The following is a 17,867-nucleotide window of genomic DNA, read 5'->3' on the forward strand; positions in this document are numbered from 1 at the left end:
ACTGATTTTATTAAATTCATTTCTAGAAAAGTGCGAACTTGATCTATGTACACTTCGTATGATCTTTGGATGTAAGGTGATGTGGACATCTTATGAAGTAGTTTTGAAGTATAATCATTATTTTTATGTAAGGAAGTAAGCACAAAGCAAGCAAGGTTCCATAAATTACAATATGATAAGGACCACATAGCTTTTAGGAATTTTTTTTGTTGGCCAGGACACTGAATAGTTCCCCATTTCTTCAAATTTAATCCATTGCAAAGGGTTTCACTTCTTTGCCCTTTTTCATTGCCCTATTTGTGTACAAGATGATGAGAGGCATAGATAGAGTGGGTAGTCAGAGACTTTTTCCCAGGGCGGAAATGACTATTACGAGGGGGCATAATTTTAAGGTGATTGGAGGAAAGTATAGGGATGATGTCAGAGGTCGGTTCTTTATAAAGAGAGTGGTGGGCGTGTGGAATGTGCTCCTGGCAGTGGTAGTGGAGTCAGATACTTTAGAGACTTTTAAGCGACTCCTGGATAGGCACATGGAGGATAGTAAAATGTAGGATATGCAGGGCAGATTGATCTTAGTAGGATAATAGGTCGGCACAACATTGTGGGCCGAAGGCCCTTTACTGTGCTGTACTGTTCTATGTTCTATGTTCTATTTAACAGTGCTACATCCCTTCAGTGCTGCATTGAAGTGGCAGACTGGAATATATACTCAAATCTCTACGGCAGATCTTAGTCCCATCTCACTGTGATACAAGAGTGCTACTGATCCATGAGCAAAGAGCGCTGTATTTTTCTTTAAGAAAATCTTTCATTGGATGTGCCAGTCACTAGCTTGGCCAGCATTTTTGGCCGTCTCTCCTGTCTAGAGGAGGTGATGGCATAGCGGTGTTATTGCTAGACTTATTGATCCAGAAACTCAGCTCATGTTCTGGAGTCCTGGGCTTGAATCCCGCCATAGTAGATGGTGAAATTTGAATTCAATTTAACAAAACATTAAGAATCTGCTAATGACTATGAAACCATTGCCAATTGTTGGAAAAATCCATTTGGCTCACTAATGACCTTTAGGGAAGGAAATCTGCCATCATCATCTGGTCTGGCCTACACGTGATTCCAGACCCACAGCAATGTGGTTAACTCTTAACTGCTTTCTGAAATGGCTCAGTGAGCCAATCGGTTCAGAGGCAGCTAGGGATGGGGAATAGATGATGGCTAGTCAGCAATGCCCACATCCCACAAGTGAATAATAATTGCTTAGAAGGCAGGTAAGACTCAACCACATTGCTGTGGGTGTAGAGTCACATGTAGGCCAGACTGTGTAAGGGCAGCAGACTTCCTTCCCTGAAGATGTTAGTGAACCAGATGGGTTTTTATGACAATCGACCGTGATTATACAAGACAACAGTTGCTGCATTTTAAAGATTCTTTGTTGGTTGTAAGGAACTTCAGGACATCCTGAGACTAAGCTGCTGAGAGATACCCAAATGAAAACAGTGCAATCGCTTTGTCATTGAACAAAACATTCCAACAAATGAAATCACAGATTTAATACAATGTAGGTGATCAAGTCGAGCCCTGGCACAGCCTGAAATCTCCAAGATTCTATATCAGTGAAAATCACTAAGGAATTTACTGATCCCTGTGGAAGTTCCAAGACAAAGGCAGCACTCTGGGGACAGACTTAGAGACCAAGTTTGCTCATTTTGATGTTGTTAATGGTTACATTAAACAATACTATTCAATGTACAAGATTTGTGCTTCAGAAGTCACCAGCAAAAATGAAAGGTAAATATGTCTTCAGTTGTAACCATGTTACGTTCAACAACAACTAGGGGTCACAGTATGAGGATTCAGGGTAGACGATTTAGGATGGAGATGAGGAGACATTTCTTCACCCAGAGAGAGGTGAGCCTGTGGAATTCATTACCACAGGAAGCAATTGATGCCAAAACATTGAATGTATTCAACAGGTGACTAGATATAGTACTTGGGGCGAATGGGATCAAAGGTTGTAGGAAGAAGGCAGGATTAGGCTATTGAGTTGGATGATCAGACATAAGAACATAAGAACTAGGAGCAGGAGTAGGCCATCTGGCCCCTCGAGCCTGCCCCGCCATTTAATAAGATCATGGCTTATCTTTGAGACTCAGCTCCACTTACCCGCCCACTCACCATAACCACATGATCATGATGAATGGCGGAGCAGGCTCGAAGGGCTGAGTGGCCTCCTCCTGCTCCTATCTTCTACGTTTCTATGTAACACAGAAACATTTTCTGTGTAGTGTTAGATGAGTTGAACGATTGTACTGTGTTTGGTGTATATACACTTACCAAACATTTCAATTAATTTGGCCCCTTAACAAGCCATTCACCTCCATGATCAATTTTTCCTAATCTGCCTAAATTATTTGAGCTTGGCTAAGTTATTTAGAAAATGTCAGATGTACAAGGGAATAATGCAACATGGACACTTTAAAACACACTCCAGTCTTTGTGCCTGTAATGTTCTTTCAAAATCTAGTTGTGACAATGAAAGTCTGCAGGACTCAGCTGAACAGCTACAATTCCAGTGGCTGCAAGAAAAGAGCCCTCAAAAATCAGAATGATTCATGCATGACTATCAAATGTTTCTGTAACGCCCAAAAAGGGCTTGGTCTTATGATACAGTGCGTGGGGTTGTGCCTCGTTTAATCTTGACAACAGTACAATTGTTAAAGTAAGGAGATTGAGGCCACCTGTCCTGCACGTCAATCCCTCTGACCTTGTAGATCCAGCTCAGTTTAAACAAGGATGCAAACACATTGATTAATCACTCAGATCTACCTTGTTAAGAGGTATCCACATATAGCATTAATGCCAGCAATCGAGAAAGTGAACAGCAGGATTATATTTCAATGTAGCCTGTGATTTTCGATGTAGAAGGGGAAATCCAGCAAGAATTGAAAGCTTCAGGGGTTTTCTTGATGTCATGGTCAGCCTGTGTCTTGCAATCAAAAGCCAAATTACAAAATTACCAAATTCATTTGGCTGTTTGTGGAACTACCTGTGATCAAACCGCACTGAGTTTTCCTACATAACAATCACTGCCCTTTAAAAAATACTTCATTGGCTGTAAGGAACTTCAGGAAGGCCTGAGAATGAGCTGCTGAGAGGTAGCCAAAGGAAAGGACGTGTTATCACATAATCATTGAATAAAACATTGCAGCAAAATAAATCATTGATTTAATACAATGTACGTGAGCTACTGGATCTTTGACACAGCCCTTAAAGATTCAATGTTCTACAATTGTAAAAATCACACAACAACTTACTGTTAGCTGTGGAAGTGTTTCTTTTCACATGGACCAAACCTTTTGAGGTCTTGGTTTTGGTGACCCCCCAGTAAAACATTGCACATTCAGGATTATCCTTTGAATTCTCACTGCCTTGCAAAATTTTGAGGTCCTTTTTGGCAGTGAGGACTCTCTAATCTCATAAACACACCCCATGTTATTGACATGACCTGCTGAGTTTCTGCCATGTTTTCTACATTACAGCAGTGGCCGTGAAGGATTTTAAAGTGTCTTAAGGTTGTGAAAGATGCTAAATAAATGCAAATGGCTCTTTTGTCTTCATGTTGTCACCACTATTCAGAGTTACCTCTATTATTTTTAATGAACTGATTAGGAAATTCGAGTAAAATTATTTTACCTTCTACATTAAGAAAATCTTAAATTATTTCTAATTTGGAAAAAAAATCACATCATTTCTGTCCCTTAACATTAAAACAGGGGAGGCGATGGTCTAGTATATTCTCACTAGACTGTTAATCCAGAGACCCAGATAACGTTCTGGGGACCTGGGATCGAATCCCGCCATGGCAGATGGTGGAATTTGAATTCAATAAATATTTGGAATTAAGAAATGTAGTGTTGACCATGAATCCATTATTGATCGTCAGGGAAAAAATCCATCTGACTCACTAAAGTTTGGACAGGACAAAACCTGATTAGAATGGAAATCACTCATCCTGGAGAGTCCCAGTTTTTCAGACACGAGGAGTAGTTTCTGGCTGAGGGTGACAACGCGTGCAGCCTGAAAGTGCTGATATATATCAGCACACATATTGGTTTTTTGCCTAGTTATTACATCAGGAAGCAATTTATGACCTGGTGGGCACAGTATGCACTGAGATAAAATTGGCCTCAGTGCCATTGGGTCGTACTGGGAATTGATGATAACTAAACCCCTGTTTTTATAGCTGCTGGGCCTTAAAATTGGCCTCAGAACCTTCTGGAGTAGAGAGCATAGCCTCCTGACTGAGTTGCCTGCTGTCCTCTGGCCCCTTCAGGATGAACCTTTACCCCTGCAGCTCATTGAATCATTGAGTCTTATAGCAGAGAAGTAGGCCATTCAGCCAATTCCAGTGCTGGCCCTTGGAAAGAGCCATTCAATTAGTCCCACTCCCCTGCTATGCTGAATGAACTTCCGGTAAGATGGCAGTAGGGTAGGGCTTCCGAACCTGAGGCTCGTCCTCTCCTCTTTTCATTTTTATTTTGCCTTCTGTTTTATTTTACATACCTCTTGGTGAAGAGCTCGGTTGCAGCATCAGCATCAGCAGCAGTGGTGAGTAGGGCCCAGCAGGCACGGACTCATGATGGTGGCATCGGAGGCGGGTTTGGGGCCAGTACAATACCCGGTGGTATCTGCGAGGTGGGCCCAAAGCGGACTCATGACTACAACAGGGTCGATTTTGGCCACTGCAGTAACCAGCAGCATCGGTGGCAACTACATTGACCAAGGTCCAGTGAGGACTCATAGTGGCGAGGGAGTCGGTAGAGGCAAGATGGCGCCAAAAAATGACAACTTTCTTTCCAGCAGTAGTGAGAGGAACTCGTGCCCAGAGTGGAGCACTTAACAACAAGGACTGTAAAGCTGAACACATTTTTATTTATTTCTTAATTTTTCTGCCGCTACATTTTTATGTTTTGGTCTGTGTTTTAAGATGGCAAAGGACAGCGGCGACACTATACAACACTTTTCACAATATTTTCTAGCAAGATGTACGTGACAATAAATAGATCAAATCAGATCAAATTATTCTGTTTCAACTCCAATTCACTTTTCAAAACAGCTATTAAATCTGCTTTGTGTATCCTTTCAGGAATTCCATTCCAATCGGAGCACCCTGAGAGAAAAAAAGGGGCATGTTATCTTCTGTTTGGGTCTTTGCCAATTACCTTGTGTCGGTGTGATCCGGTTCTTGATGCACTGCATGTGCCTTTAACTGCAGCTGTGTCGATTAGCCCAACCCAATTTTTATTGCAATTTTTATTTTCAACAATGGATAAGGTCCATACGGATAATCTGTACAAAGATAAAAAAGTACATTCCGTGTTCAGGATCGACCTAAACCCTGTGACATTGTACACATGCAAGTGTCTTAGAGCTCCAAAAACTGCAGCAACTTTCCAACACCTTAGTTTATTTACTTATTGCAACATTTTATTGCCAATTTATTTCCTTCCATCAGCTTTACGTGTTGTTAGCCTCTTATTAAGTTGTCGCTCCACCAAGGTTAGCGCCTTCCGGTTGTTCCTCATTGTGAAACTTGATAGTAAGTTTTAGAGCTAGTGGGAACTGCTGATGCTGGAGAATCTGAGATAACAAGGTGTAGAGCTGGATGAACACAGCAGGCCAAGCAGCATTAGATGAGCAGGAAAGCTGACGTTTCAGGTCTGGACCCTTCTTCAGAAAGTTTTAGAAATAGCTTCAATTCAGAGAGCATTCCATCAGAGTCCTGTCCACACCTTCAGGATCCCAGCAGCAGAAACTGGATGGGCTCCACATGCTCTAAATACTTAAATAAAAGGTGGGCAAGTGTGCATTGCCCATGGGTCCACACTTGAGACTACAAAGGCTTTTAGCCTTCAACTTGTGTAAAATGAAAACAGTGTGTCATAATTTCCCTCTGAGGGCTCTCGTTCTCCATTTTAATTAAAATTTCTAATTTAGCTTAACGACAAACCTGAAAATGGTTCACACAAAATGTTATACATGCAACATAAATTCACTCTGAAAACCAGTTTTGGCTGTCCATTTGAGCACGGCTGTAATTGCTTAAGTCATTGAATCATCTGATAGATTTAAAATGTCGAGTTTGATGAGTTTACCACACTTTTATCTGATTACTCCTGTTTGGTGTCTTAGAATCCAGCAACATCATCATTTTACATTGGGTTGAAGGAAAAAAGAAAATCCAGATCTAGTTTTCACTAACCCCCTAAGATATCATTCAATGTGGTATATCTACTGATCCAGTTGTATTTCCCAAGTGTTTTAAAGGATTAGAAAACATGAGGTCATTCAGTAACAGTCTGCTCAGTGATACAGCGGGACCCAAGAGGTGACACAGGAGGCTTGGAAATAAATAGGGATCTTAGGAGGTATACAGGGGCTTACGATAGGCTAAATTTGTTTTTTAGTGCCGCCATTTAAAGAGCTTCCTTGAAATATTTTTATTTGTTGCACCAGTCTTAAGAAGAGGTATAAAATTAACCTGCCACATCAGAATAGAAAGGCCTCCCTGCTGGGCCAGTTAGTGCTGTAGTCAAAACCATTAAAATATTGGCGGCCACTTTACAAGGAGGATGGGAGGGTGGCAGGGGGAGGGTGGGGTCAGGAGTGGGAATGGCAGAGATGTGGGGTTTCGTAAATGGGTGGGAGGGTTTGATGATGCGATCCAACCCCAGCAATGCCCATCATATGGAAGGACTATGGTCTAATGGCATGTTCCGTGGTCACGGATATTATGGTACTGTTATTCAAGAGAGTCCCCAATTTACAAATGTCCAATTTACAGACATTCATTCTTGCAAACATGATCTCATTAAAGATCCAACATGAATAAAAAAAAACAAACATTTCCTGTACTTGCAAACAGCTGCTTTACGTTGTCCTGCATTATGTTCTGACTTGTGTATAAATTGACTTGCGAATAGGTTCCAGAACGCAACCTGTTCACAATCTGGGGACTGCCTGAAACTTCCAATGAGGTTGAATTGCCTGTGAACACTGGTTTAAATACAGAATCACTGAATCGTTACAGCATTTGAAGAGGTCATTTGGCTATCATGGACACAACAGTCTGGCTGAAGAAACAAAGGTGACATGAATAAAATCTGTTTTTAAATATGGTTAGGAATGTGGAGACGCACTGTTTAATATGGAATGGGAAATGCTATTGTCTAATATGGTGGTGAACAAATTCAACAGAGGAATGAAGCCTACAAGCAGGCTTTAGGGAATTAGGTTAAACATTGAAAAGCAGAACTTCAAAGGTAGTAATCTCAGGATTACTGTGCCACATATTAGTGAGTATAGAAATAGATGGATGGAGCAGATGGCTATGTGGCTGGGGAGCTGGTGCAGGCAGCTTGATGCATTTCAACTCTTTCTGGGGGAGGTGGGGTTAGTACAAGTTGAATGCGTTATATCTGAACAGAAATGATATAGATACAATACTGTGTGTGCGGAGAGTATAGGCCACAGGGAATTAATGTTCTTGGAGTGTTTTGTCTATTTGGTGCTCAGGGCAGGAAAGATCAGGGGGAGGGCAGAGGCATGGTGTGAATAAATCCCAAGGTGTCAGCATAATTGTTAAAGTCAATGTGAAAATGGGCCGTGAGTTAAGAGAGAAAAGAAATATTGGAAGGAACAACAAGTGTGTCAAAATCTGGATGTCAAAAGGTAGATTAACACTTTAAAGACTGATCCTTCAGTGGAAGTTTTTCCATTTTAAAAGTTCAGCCAGATTTTCAGTTTCTAATTGTTTTTGTGGAACTACAATGGAGAATGCATTTGGCAGGATATTGGGTGAAAATTTGATCAGGTTGCTGCTTAATACCCGACTGTCCAGGATCACACATGAGGAATGGCCACTTGGGCAGCTCATAATGGCTAGTCACTAGCTGTAGAAGCAAATTCTAACTCAATTCAGTGCCTTCAGGAGAGAAGGTGAAAAAACCAAAGGAAAGGAAAAGAAAGTTAACCGAACAGCGACTGAGATGCCTGACCAAACACCAAACTGAACAATCATAGTATCATACGGTATTTCCAACAAAGAAAGTCTTATCAATCAATAAAGTCAATCAGTGAATGTCCCCACTTTGTTTTTTATTCATAACTCGAGGAGCATGAGTATCAATGGCAAGGCCAGTGTTTCTCACCTCTCTCTACTGGTCCTTAAAATTCATAGGTTATCATAGAATCCCTACAGTGTGGAAACAGGCCATTCGGCCCAACAAGTCCACACGAAACCTCAGAGCATCCCACCCAGACCCACCCCCCTATAAACCCACCTAAGCTACACATCCCTCAGCACTATGGGCAACTTAGCATGGCCAATCCACCCTAACCTGCACATCTTTGGACTGCGGGAGGAAACCAGAGCACCCAGAGGAAACCCACATAGACACGGGGAGAATGTGCAAACTCCACACAGACAGTCACCCGAGGGTGGAATTGAACGCAGGTCCCTGTCGCTGTGAGGCCGCAGTGCTAACCACTGAGCCACCATGCCAATGTGAGTTGCATTCTTGAACTGACACAGTCCGTGTGGTGTAGGGGCACCTCCTGGTGCTTGTTGGGTAGGGAGTTGAAGAATTGTGACCCATGGACGATGAAGAAATTTTGGTACATTTCCAGGGCAGGTTGGTGTGTGAGCAGGAGGAAAGTTTGCATGTGGCGATATCTCCATGCTCCCGCTGCTGTTGTCATTCCTGGTGATTGCGGTCATGGGATTGTGAGGTGACACCTGAATAATCCTCGTAACATTATTGCAGTTCATCTGTAGGTGATAAAGGTGGTGGATAGAGGCAAAACACTGAAGATACTAGAAATCTAACACAGAATGCTACAGGAATGTTTGGCAGCATCAGTGGAGAGAATCAGAGAGTCAATGTTTCAAGTTGGGTATGACACTTCTTCAGAACTATGTAGATTATAGTCAAAAACTTTATAGAACTAAAGCCCATGAAGATTCATGTGCATGTCAGAAAACCAGTCATTGAGAAATCCTGATATAATAATTAGATATTCAGTGTGTGATCAGTACTACTTAACATGGATTTTAATAAATGATTTGTATGTGAATGTCGGAGACATGGTTAGAATGTTTGGGATGGCACCAAAATAGGTGGTGTAGTGGACAGTGAAGAATATTATCTCAGAGTACATCGGGATTTTGATCAGATGGGCCAATGGGCCAAGGAGTGGCAGATGGGGTTTAATTTAAATACATGTGAGGTGTTACAATTTGGTAAGGCAAACTGGGGCAGGACTTATACAGTTAATGTTCAGGCCCTGGGGAGTGTTGCCGAACAAAGAGACCCATGGGTGCAGGTTCATAGTTCCTTGAAAATGGAGTCACAGGTAGACAGGGTGATGAAGAAGGCATTTGGCATGTTTGCCTTCACTGGTCAGAAGATTGAGTTTAGTAGTTGGGACATTAGATTGCAGCTGTACAGGACATTGGTGAGGCCACTTTTAGAATACTGCATGGAATTCTGGTCACCTGTCTATAGGAAAGATGTTGTTAGATTTGAGAGGTTGCAGAAAAGATTTACAAGGATGTTGCTGGGATTGGAGCGTTTAATTTGTAGGGAGATGTTGAATAGGCTGGGGGGTTTTCCCTGGAGCATTGGAGGCTGAGGGTTGATCTTATAGAGGTTTATAAAATCATGAGGGGCATGGGTAAATAGCTGACGTACTTTTCCTAGGGTGGAGGAGGAGTCCAAAAGTAAAGGGCATAGGTTCAAGGTGAGAGGGGAAAGCTTTAAAAACAACCTGAGGGGTAACTTTATCATGCAGTGGGCATGAGTGTATGCAATAAGCTGCCGGAGGAAGTGGTGGAGGTGGGTACTATTACAACATTTAAAAGGCATCCTGGATGGGTAAATGAAGAGGATGAGTTTAGAGCAATGTGGGCCAAATGCTGTCAAATGGTCAGATTGGGATGTCTGATTGACGTGGACAAGTTGGACCAAAGAGTCTGTTTCTGTGCTGTATGACATTATGACCCTAAGAGTCATACTAGACTTTAACTCTGTTTCTCTCTTCATATATACTGCCAGATTTGCTAAGTCTCTCCAACATTCTCTGTGCTTGTTTCAGGTGTTGGACAGGTTGATGATCAAGGCTGCTTTGTCCTGGATCATGTTGAATTTCTTGATTGCTGTTGGAGCTATTCTCACTGACACATGGAAAATATTACATCAAAATACATATTTAGCACTTGCAGATAGTGGAAAGATTTTGGAAGATCACAGGTGAGTTGTTTTGCACAGAATTCCCACATTCTGACCTGTAATTATAACCCCAATATTTATGGTGCTGGATAGATTGGATCTCTTCCACCACATTGTCTACATAAAATACTGGGTGTCACTTGGAGAGAAAACATTACTAATGAAGAACTGCTCATAGGATTGCGCAGAGATGCCCTACGGGACTTTGTGACACTGAGACTGACAGGACGCATGTCTCACTTCCCAGAGCAGAGGTAGAGTGATCACTGCCAAATGGGAAAAGAAAACAAGACTGACCGCTGACCAATGAAGACCTGGTGAAGTCCATTCAAGGAGCGTCTTCTAGACCAGGCACAGTCTGGTTTGGGATACAAGAGATCGTGATGGAACGAGGCCAGTGGCAGAGTTTTGTTGCCATTGCCTCACCCAGGACCAGAGGAACAAGTCTATGTCTAAGTAAATCTTGATGTGAACCTTAACAATACAATAAACACACTATTGACAACTGACACAGGTTTCCCATGGAGAGAATCCCAACTTGTATTTTGGAAAGAAATAAGTAGCCTGTCTAATATTCTTTACTCAGTTTTATTTTATTACCAGTCATGATCAACATTTCCACTTGGAGGTATTGGATGGAAACTTGGCATCTTTAAACAAAGGCCAGGTTTATGTAATTGCAGTACAGAATGTTCAGAAATGCTGTGTTGTGATTAAATGTGTTTTATTGCTTGTAAAAATAGAAGGCATCACCTGCACAATGGTACTGTTATAGAGGTAAACCTGGAGTTTATTAAATGTATGTGTAACAGGGACTAAAAGTAAAGAAAAGCTTTTGTAGTGATAAAATCAATTTCAGACGAATGTGCTTAATTGTATTTTGTAGTTTAGATGAATGGTTGGTATAACTGGTTACCACTGCAGTTGTTGAGCTATTAATTACATTTCTAATTACAGGGTGGAGCAGCTTGAAATCTGTCAAGTTTCTATGTGTGTTCCCGCATTCCAGAGTTAAACACAAGAGGTACTGGGAACTCTTGAACTAGATTCAAGCACCACCTGTTGTTAAAATCAACCTTTGTTCAGATCGCAGAAGGAGCATTCGTCATCTTGGTGGCAGAAGCAGCTGTACTATAACAAGCAGGAAGCAGAGGAGGGGTCTTTCAGCCTCTGCAGAGTTGTTAGAACAACTGTTTCAACTGCCAAGGCCACCTCCGAGAAACGAAACCATCACTACCCAGAAGGGAGAACAAAACAGTACAACGTGCCAATGAGATGTCCTGGTCTGATTTGTCCTGTATATCTCAACGTAGTGCTCCAGTATGACCAGTACATTAATTTCCAAGTATTACTGATTTTTAAAATTTGTTTTATCACTGTGTAATGAGAATAGAATTAATCATATAAACACTGTACTGATTTTTTTAGCTTTATATTTTGTTGTCACGTGCACTCATGTTCAAAAGTACAGGAGTATGGTGAAAACTGTATAATGTCGCCACACAAGGCGCCATCTTAGATACATGTACCTAGATACAGTATCTTAAGAACAAGGTTGAAAGAAAGAACAAAGTTGAAAGTTAAATATTACAGTAATTCTTAGTATCAAGTAAAAAAAGTAAAGAATAAAGCTAAAAGTCAAACATTACAGTCTTTCAAAGATGCTTAGCCATGCTGGGACTACACTTCCTACAAGGGCTCAATCTCCTCCCTTTCGCCATGCTTTCGCTCGCACAGTCCATTCCAGAAGTCCCCACACCAGGTCTACCATGCTGCCACCGAAGCAACAGCTGTTCCTGTTGATCCACTGGTAGTTCGGAACAGGGACAAGGCTGGATCTCACTGCTGGATCCGAAGCTTGTCCAGTTTATGACGAAGATAAAACCAACAACTGTGGATGCTGGAAATCTGTAACAAAATTGCTAGAGAAACTCAACAGGTCTGGCAGCATCTGCAAAGAAAAAACAACATTAACAGTTTAAGTCCAGTTCTGAAGAAGGGTCACACTGGACTCAAAACATTAACTCTGCTTTCTCTTCACAGATGATGCCAGACCTATTGGGTTTCTCCAGCAATTTCTGTTTATGTCCCATTCATTGTTAAAGGGAGAATATATCCAATTGTGGGAAAGAGCACAGCTTCCATCACAATAAGGAAGCCACCAAAGGGAATATTGACCGCAACACTAACGTGGAGGCGGGTAGCTCAATAAGTGGTGAGATTATGGAATTGGCAACTACGGGTAATGGCTGAGAAGTGCAGAATATAGATGCATTTAAGTGGAGGCTAGACATGCAAATGAGAGAGAAGTGAGTAGAAGATTATGATGATCGATTTAGATGAGGAAAGATGGGATGCTCAAGAGGAAAATAACCAACTGATTTCACCAAATGGGCTGTTTAGAAAGATATACTGGTATGTTTAGGATCCCTACAGTATGCAAACAGGCCACTTGGCCCAACAGATCCACACCAACTCCCTGAGGAGCATCCCACCCAGACTCACCCCCTTACACCTAATCCCAGCAACACCCACATCCCTGGACACTATGGGCAATTTAGCACAGCCAGGCCACTTAACCTGCATATCTTTGGACTGTAGGAGGAAACCAGAGCAAAGCCACACAGACAGTGGCCCAAGGCTGGAACTGAACCTGGGTCCCTGGTACAGTGAGGCAGTAATGCTGACTACTGAGCCACCATGCCAGATTGCTTCTGTGCTATATACCCCATGTATTTGAAATGCAGTGCCTATAGAGATTCACATGCATGCCAGAAAACTGGTTGTTGAAAGATCCAGATATAATGATTAGGTATTCAGTTTGTGATCATGACTGTTTCACAAATAGCTGTAAAATGAATAGCACTGATCAAGATTACTTTATCAATTTTAACTGTATTTACACTGCAGGCAAGTTTAATGCACAATGTTTTGAGTGTACAACCCAGCAGAATTAATTACTTTATTGCAGTGTAGTTTAAGTTATCTCCAATGCTCATGGTAGAGGACACATGATTACGACAGACCAGCACAGACATTCGCACGTGACTGCATTTCAATTCAAACAGCTATCTGCCTCCATGTTAATGTTATGGTCAATATTTCCTTGAAGCTGCAGGGCCTGCTGGGAGAATCTGTGCACGCCAGTTGTATGCTGATCCACTGGTTTCCACTTTTGGGAAACTGTTACCATGCACGGAGCTCAGAGATATACACTCAGTGATTAGCACTGCTGCCTCACAGCGCCAGTTTACCAGGTTTGATTCCACCTTTGGGCGACTATCTGTGTGGAGTTTGCACATTCTCCTGGTGTCTGCGTGGGTTTCCTCCCACAGTCCAAAGTTGTGCAGGCTAGGTGGATTGGCCATGCTAAATTGCCTGTAGTGTTCAGGGATGTGTAGATTATGTGGGTTATAGGGGGATGGGTCTGGGTGGGATGTTCTGCGGGTCGGTGTGGACTTGTTGGGCAGAAGGGCCTGTTTCCACACTGTAGGCATTCTATGAACTATAAAAATTGAGAGGGCGTGTTGGTTATGATTAAATTGGCTTGTCCTTCAACTAAGGACCAAATTGATATGTTAAAATGATTGAACAAGCTATGTCTATGAGCAGAACCACAGTTACTTAATTGCCTGAAATAAAATTGGGGCATACAATGGTTATTTATCCAATCAAATGCTGATTTTTCACAGGATAAAGGGTGGGTCCCAGGAAATTCAGAACAAAAAACAAGAAACTATTTCAAGAAGATAAGTTGACTAAATGTTTTATTTGGCTTTGAAAATCTGACCTTCAGTTCATCACTACCCAGTGGAAAATTACATGCCCATATAAGTGGAAACTATCTTTGTTATTGAAAGGAGGGACTGTCAGCCTCAGAACATCAAGGTTCTGATAGGGGTGGGATGTTTGAATTGAGCATTTTTTTTCTCTATTTTCCACCATTTGGAAATGAAATGAAATTGTTTTTGTTCCAAAAGTGGACAGTGCTTGGAGTAACAGAAGGAAAGTTACTGGGGATATTGGAAGTGCATTAGTTGGCATAGTGAAGCAGGGGAAGTGAAGGTTAACCATGTTAATACAAGCCTTGATAACTAACATTTTTCTGCTCTATTTCCAGGCTCTGCGGTGATAGACTTTGAGCTGGGATGGGGGTGGGGGGGACAGGGTGAATAACAAGATGGAGTCATTTTGGCACAGTGCATTGAGACATTCCCATCAGTGGGCTATACTCCCAGGGGAATGCTGAGAAGTGGATCAACTGAGGCGGATTGCCAAAAACCATAACTGAAGTACCATTTAGAGGCAGTTTGTACCTCTCCACCACCGGGACAATGGCAGAGTGTCCCTAATGTAAAGCATAGCCAGCTCTGCTTAGCTAGCTGGGGGCGAGCTACCTATGGAATGGGCAGTGAGGGGAGGGGGTGCATTGAAGAGTGCAGGCTTTGTGCCTTCCCTAAAGGGGACAATATAATGGAGGAACACAATTACAGCCAAGACCTGATCTTCATGAGGTTTCCCTTCCAGCCTGATTCATCTAACTGGTTGGTTAGTGTGTAGACCAGCTTGCCAAGTTGAGATGTCACTGGCCTGCCCTGGCACTGCCCATTTCTCCTGGTGAAGCAGAAACTGCAGCCTTCTGATGGGGGCCAGCTTCATTGAGAGCCTGCCTGCTCTCTCTAACGGGACTGCAAATACAAAAGCAGCCAAAAGGAGCCACCCTCTGGGAAGCTTACTATATCCTCTTGCGCAGGCTCAAGACTCTTCCATGGAATCTCATAGCCCACCACAACATCCAGCCCTTTGTTGACCAAATTAAAGCTGGAATAAAACAGAACCCAGTCAAGCTGAACTGTTTCAAATTGCTAAATAAAACATCCAAGGGCCCAAACATAACTTCCAGGTGAAGCAGAGCCTTACCTGCACTTCCCACAATCTAGTCTACTGCATTCGCTGCTCACAATGTGGTCTCCTCTAGATTGGGGAAACGAAGCGTAGCCTGGCTTACCGCTTTGCAGAACATCTACATTCTGCCCATAAAAAATTCCATGAGCTTCCAGTTGCCTGCCACTTCAACACACCACCGTGTTCCCTGGGCAACATCGCTGTCTCAGGCTCGCTGCAGTGCTCCAACAAAGCTCAGAGAAAGCTGGAAGAACAACACTTCATTTTCCGCTTGGGAAACCTGCAACCTTCGGGGCTCAATATCGAGTTCGATAGCTTTAGATCTTAACTTCACCCATGTCCTTACCCTAACTCTCACATACCAGGTCGTGTTATCACATGGTCTAGCCACTAACAGTCCCCATTAATAGCTATTCACCCTCCTAGCCAGATCATTATCTACTTCTTTGTCTGTCCAACTGTTCTGTCCTCTCTCCTTGGGGTCTATCCCCACCCATTGTTTACTCCTTACCCCCTCCCCCCACCCTATCTTCTGCATAAAAGCCAACATTTTCCTAGCTAGCATCAGTTCTGAGGAAGGGTCACTCAACCTGAAAACGTTAACTCCAATTTTTCTCCACAGATGCTGCCAGAACCCTTGAGCTTTTCCAGCAATTTCTGCTTTTGTTGTTTCAAATTTTTTATTCGCTAGAAAGGGTTAACTTTACACTGAATCCACTGCTAACACAGCAACATTTTTATTTTTATTTGTTACAGTGCAAGATCAGGAAAGCTGTTTGAAAAGCCAACTGGCCCCAGGCAGGTCAGAACTCTGTGTCATGCTACTGGCTCGTGCACCATCTTCTGAAAGAAAGCTCCAGGCCACTGGATACTTAGACAGAGGACTAAATGTAACTCCCTTAATATTTCCACTTCTTTCAAAACTAAACTGCGATATCAGTTTCAAGTTGTAACAATTTGAAGCAGAGCACTGGATTCCTCCTGGAGCTCCATCAAAGAATACTCTCTGAACGCATATCACCAAAAGCTGTTTATCTGTCATTTATCTCATAGCATCCCTGTGGTGTGGAAGCAGGCCACTCGGCCCATCAAGCCCACAACAACTCTCCGAACAGCATCCCACTCAGACACATTCTCCCTGTAATCCTACCTTTCCCATGCCTAATCCACCTAACCTACACATCCCTGGACACTATGGGCAATTTAGCACGGCCAATCCACCTAATCTGCATGTCCTTCTACTGTGGGAGGTAACTGGAGCATCCAGAGGAAACCCACACAGACACAGTGAGGATGTGCAAACTCCACACTGGCGGCTGAGGATGGAATCAAATCCAAGTCCCTGGCACTGTGTGGCAGCAGTGCTAGCCACTGAGTCACCGTGCGCAGTGCCACGCCGTTGTGGGATCTTTCTCTGCACCCAATGGCTGCCATGCTTCCAATATCATTAGGATCATAGAGTCATGGAGTCATAGAGATGTACAGCACAGAACTGTCTCTTTGGTCCAAAAACAAAGTTGCTGGAAAAGCTCAGCAGGTCTGGCAGCATCTGTGAAGGGAAAAACAGAGTTAACGTTTCAGGTCCGGTGACCCTTCCTCAGAACTGATGGTGGCTGGGAAAACATCAGTTTAACTGTAGAAAAAAGGGGAGGGGGATGGGGTAGGGAGTAAATGATAGGATAGAGCCTAAAGAGAGAGAAGAGCAGTTAGACAGACAAAAAGTTGATAACGATCTAGCTAGGAGGGTGAATAGTTGTTAATGGGGACTGTTAGTGACTAATAACAGGCCTGGTGTGTGGGGTAGGGGGTGGGACATGGAAGAGTTTAGGCCCTAAAATTATTGAACTCAATATTGAGTCCGGAGGGCTGCAGGGTCTCCAAGCGGAAAATGAGGTGTTGTTCCTCCAGCTTGCGTTGGGCTTCGCTGGAACACTGCAGCAAGCCGGAGACAGAGATGTTGGCCAGGGAGCAGGGTGGTGCGTTAAAGTGGCAGGCAACAGGTAGTTCAGGGTCGTTTTTGCGAGCAGAACGTAGATGTTCTGCGCAGCAGTCACCTAGTCTACGCTTCGTTTCCCCAATGTAGAGGAGACCACATTGTGAGCAGCGAATGCCGTAGACTAGATTCTGGGAAGTGCGGTGAAGTTTTGCTTCACCTGGAAGGTATGTTTGGGCCCTTGGATACTGGGGAGGGAGGAGGTAAATGGGCAGGTGTTACACCTTTGTCGATTAAAAAGGAAGGTGCCGTAGGACTGTGGGGGAGTGTTGAGAGTGAAGGAAGAGTGGATCAGGGTGCCCCGGAGGGAACGGTCCCTGGTGGACAAGGGAGGGGAGGGGAATATATGTCTGGTGGTGGCAATTTGCTGGAGGTGGCAGAAATGGTGCCTGATGATCTTCTGGATGTGGATGCTGGTGGGATGGTAGGTAAGGATAATGGGAACCCCACCGCTGTTGCGGGAGGGAAGAGAAGGGGTGAGGGTGGAAGTGCGGGAGACAGATCGGACCCGGTTGAGGGCCCTGTCGACCACGGATCTGTGGAAGCCTCAGTTGAGGAAGAAGGTGGACATTTCAGAGGCTCCCTTGTAGAAGTTAGCCTCATCTGAACATATACCATGGAGACAGAGGAACTGAGAGAATAGGATGGAGTCTTTACAGGAAGTGGGGTGTGAGGATGTATAG

At 43.2% G+C, this 17,867-nt stretch overlaps 1 protein-coding gene and 1 long non-coding RNA gene across 5 annotated transcripts in view; both read left to right on the plus strand.

The window, feature by feature from the left end:
* usp6nl (USP6 N-terminal like) overlaps positions 1 to 17,867 on the plus strand; it is a 271,323-nt gene that overhangs the window by 70,028 nt on the left and 183,428 nt on the right. The gene's annotated exons all lie outside the window — the stretch shown is intronic.
* On the plus strand, positions 6,981 to 11,637 carry LOC125485777. The gene is made up of 3 exons (XR_007264480.1): positions 6,981 to 7,144; positions 10,153 to 10,307; positions 11,244 to 11,637. It is a non-coding gene; the product is annotated as an uncharacterized LOC125485777 (long non-coding RNA).

This window comes from Rhincodon typus, chromosome 22 (assembly GCF_021869965.1).
Source record: "Rhincodon typus isolate 14 chromosome 22, sRhiTyp1.1, whole genome shotgun sequence".
Taxonomy (NCBI): Eukaryota; Metazoa; Chordata; class Chondrichthyes; order Orectolobiformes; family Rhincodontidae; genus Rhincodon; species Rhincodon typus.